The sequence below is a fragment of the Chrysochloris asiatica genome, unplaced genomic scaffold, assembly GCF_000296735.1.
Source record: "Chrysochloris asiatica unplaced genomic scaffold, ChrAsi1.0 scaffold00099, whole genome shotgun sequence".
Classification (NCBI taxonomy): Eukaryota; Metazoa; Chordata; class Mammalia; order Afrosoricida; family Chrysochloridae; genus Chrysochloris; species Chrysochloris asiatica.
Genome location: NW_006408617.1, coordinates 5442769 through 5447057, shown reverse-complemented (window position 1 = coordinate 5447057; position 4289 = coordinate 5442769).

Below are 4289 nucleotides of genomic sequence, written 5' to 3'. Positions count from 1 at the left end.
TTATTCACTGTCCAGCTTTCGTATCCATATGAGGTTATTGAAAATACCATGGCTTGGGTCAGGAGCACCTTAGTCCTTAAGCTGACATCTTTGCTCTTCAACACTTTAAAAAGTTCCTGTGCAAGTTAGCTGTCCAATAATTATCTTACAGTACAACACCAGAACTCCTTTCATATGGTAGTAAGAGCCATACTGAAGCCAGTTTAAAAACTTCCCAAAAATTTTTCTGAAAAGGCAAGGGAACCCAAACAGTGGCAACTGCCAGAAATTCAATGTGGATTTATAAAAGAAAGTTGTTTTTGTTAGGTGTTGTTATTTCCAACTGATAGCAATATTATGCACAACAGAATGAAACACTATATTTCATCTTACTGTCAATTGCTGCTGTCACAGTGCCAATCCATCTCATTGGGGATCTTCCTCTTTATTACTTACCGTCCACTTTATCCAGCATGATGTCCTTCTCCAGAAACTGATCCCTCCTGATAATATATCCAGAATCTTAGAGATGAAGTCTCGTCATTCTGGCTTCTAAGGAGCATTCTGACTGTACATCTTCAAACACAGATTTAATTGTTTTTCTAGCAGTTCATAGTATTTTCAATATTCTTCTCCACATACTCTAAAATCACTACTCAAATGTACCAATTCTTCTGTGATTTTCCTTATTCATTGTCCAACTTTCACATGCATATAAAGCGATTGAAAAGGCTGTGGCTTGAGTCAGATGTACATTAGTACTTAAACTTAGCTATTGAACACTTTAAATAGGTCTTGTACAGCAGATTTGCCTAATGCAATATGTTCTTTTATTTCTTGACTGCTGCTTCCATGAGTGTTGATGGTGGATCCAAGTAAAATGAAGTCTTTGAAAACTGGAAATGTTTCTCCACTTATCATATTGTTATTTATTGGTCCAGTGGTGAGGATTTTTGTTTTCTTTACATTGAGGTGAAACCTATACTGAAGGCTGTGGTCTTTGATCTTCATCAGTAAGTATTTTAAGTCCTCTTCACTTTCAGCAAATAAAATTGTATCATTTGCATATCACAGGTTTTTAGTGAGTCTTCCTCTGATCCTGATGCCATGTTCTTCTCCACATAATCCAGCTTTTCAAATTATTTGTTGTGCTTATAGATTGAAAGAATACAACTCGTTTGCATACCTTTTCTGATTTAAAAGCATTTGATGTCCCCTTGTTCTGTTCAAACAGCTGCCTCCTAGTCTATGTACAGGTTCCTTATGAGCACAAGTAAGTGTTCCAGAATACTCATTCTTCACAATGTTGACCATAGCTTGGCATGATGCACACAATCAAAAGCCTTTTCATAGTCAATAAAGAACATATAAACATCTGTCTGGTATGCTTTGCATTCAGCCAAGATCCATCCGGTGGCAGCAATGATAGGCCTTGTTCCACATCCTTGTCTGAATCCTGCTTGAACCCTTGTCAGTTCCCTACCAATGTATTGTTGGTCCCATTTTGAAATATATTTAGCAAACTTTTACTTGCATGTTGTATTAATGATATTATCCAATGATTTCTGCATTCCATGGAGTCACCTCTGTTTGGAATGGGGACAAGTATGGATCTCTTCCAATCCATTGGCCAGCTGGCTGTCTTCCAAATTTCTTTGCAAAGATGAGTGAGTGCCTCCAGTGCAGTATTCATTTGTTGAAAACTTTTTATTTGTACTGCGTCGATTCCTGGGGTCTTGTTCTTTGCCAATGCCTTCAGTGCATCTTGGACTTCTTTCTTCAGTACAATTGGCACTTGATCATATGGTTTCTCTTGAAATGGTTGAATTTCATCCATTTATTTTTGATACAGTGACTCCGCATATCCTTTCCATCTTCTTTTGGTCCTTTCTATGTCATCCAATATTTTGCCCATTTGTTGTTGGGTGGTTCCATCAAGTCAGTACCAACTCATATCAACCTTATGCCCAGCAGAATGAAACACTGCCCGATCCTGGACCAACGTCACTATTATTGCCACGCTTGAGTCCATCAATGCTGCCACTTGGCCAATCAATTTCATTGGGGGTCTTCCTATTTTTCTCTGACCCTCCACCTTGTTGTTGTTGTTGTTAAGTGCCATCCACCTTATCAAACATTATATCCTTCTCCAGCAACTGGTCCCTCCTAACAATATGTTCAAAGTATGATAGACAAAGTTTGGCCATCTTGGCCTCCAAGGAGCACTCTGGCTGCACTTCTTCCAAAATGGATCTATTGGTTCTTTTGGCAGCCCATGGAACTTTCAATATTCTCCTCCATCACCATAACTCAAAGGCATCAATCAATTCTTATACGGTCTTCCTTATTCACTGCACAGCTTTTGCATGCATATGAGGTTATTGAAAACACCATGGCTTGGGTCAGGCGCAACTTAGTCCTCAAGCTGACAACTTTGCTCTTCAACATTTAAAAAAGGTCTTGTGCAACATATTTGCCTAATGTAATACATCATTTGATTTCTTGACTGCTGCTTCTGTGAGTGTTGATAGTTGATTCAAGAAGAATGAAGTCCTTGACAACTTCAGTCTTTTCTCCATTGATAAGAATGTTGTTTATTGGTCCAGTGGACAATCTGACAGATGAGGGGTAGAGAAAAAGAAGTTGAAGGAGGGATGTCAGAAGAACTTATGCTATAAGCAAAGAATACCAAGAAGATATTTGTCCGTGTTTTACTGACTATGCAAAAATGTTCAATGGTGTGTATCACAACAAATTTTGAATGACATTAGAAAATATGGACATTTCAGAACACTTAATTGTGTTCACATGGAACCTGTATATAAGATACAAGGCAGTAAGTCAAACAGAACAAGAGAGGCACTATGTGGTTTTAAATCAGGAAAGGTGTGCAACAGGGTTGTATCCTTTCACCATATCTATCTCAACTGTATGTTAAGTAAATAATCTGAGAAATGGAATATCATAAACTATAGCCTTGAGTGTAGATTGCACCTCAACATAAAACAAAAATCCTCACAACTGGACCAACAAGGAATATCATGTTAAAGAGATAAAAGATTGAAGTTACCAAGGGTTTTATTTTCTTAGGTCCACAATCAACACCCATGAAATTTGTTGTGTTGTTTTTAGGTGCCATCAAGTTGGTACTGACTCATAATGACCCTATGTACAACAGAACAAAACACTGCCTGGTCCTGGGCCAACCTCACAATTGTTGCCACGCTCGAGCCCATTGATATTGCCACTTGGCCAATCCATCTCGCTGGGGGTCTTCCTCTTTTACTCTGATCCTCCACCTTATCCAACATGATATCCTTCTCCAGTGACTGGTCCCTCCTGGCAATATGTCCAAAGTATGCGAGATGAAGTTTGGCCATCTTGGCCTCCAAGGAGCACTCTGACTGCACTTCTTCCTACACAGATCTATGGTTATTCTGGTAGCCCATGGCACTTTCAATATTCTCTTCTAACACAATAACTCCAAAGCATCAATTCTTCTACGGTCTGCCTTATTTACTGTCCAGCTTTCGCATGCATATGAGGTTATTGAGAATACCATGGCTTGACTCAGATACACCTTAGTCCTCAAGCTGACATCTTTGCTCTTCACCACTTTAAAGTAGTAGTCAAGAAATCAAACACCGTGTTAAAATGTTAAAAAAAAAAAAAAAAAAGGTGTAACTTTGAGGACTATAGTGTGCCTAACTTAACCAGGGTATTTTTCATTTGCTTTAGGTGCATGTGAAAGTTGGACAATGAATAAGGAAGACCAAAGAAGAATTCATACCTTTGAATTATAGTACTTGCAAAAAATATTGACTATACCATAGACTGCTAAAAGAAGGAACAAATCTGTCTTGGAAGAAGGACAGACAAGATAATCTTTAGAAGCAAACTTAGCAAGACTTCCTCTTGCATACTTTGGACATGCTATCACACCGAGGGCCTGGTGGATTTGAGCTGCTGACTGTGGGGTTCGCAGCCAGATTTTTAACCACTACACTACCAGGCCTTCCACCTTCAAGATGACGGATCGGGTAGACATGTAGTGAGGAGCTCGGTCAACAACAACACAGGCCAAGAGGACTTATGAGATGGTGTTGGAACTCTATAACAAATATAAAGGTATGTTTGGAGGTTCAGAGGGTTTATAGCTGGGGAATTTGCAGGAGAATCCAGAAATCCATTATTTTCTGGATCATGACACTCAGCTTTTCCAGGAGCCGCCATCTAGGGAAAGCTTATCTTGATTGTACCAGGATTGATAGGATTAGGAGAGAACATCTTGATTGTATCTTGATTATATC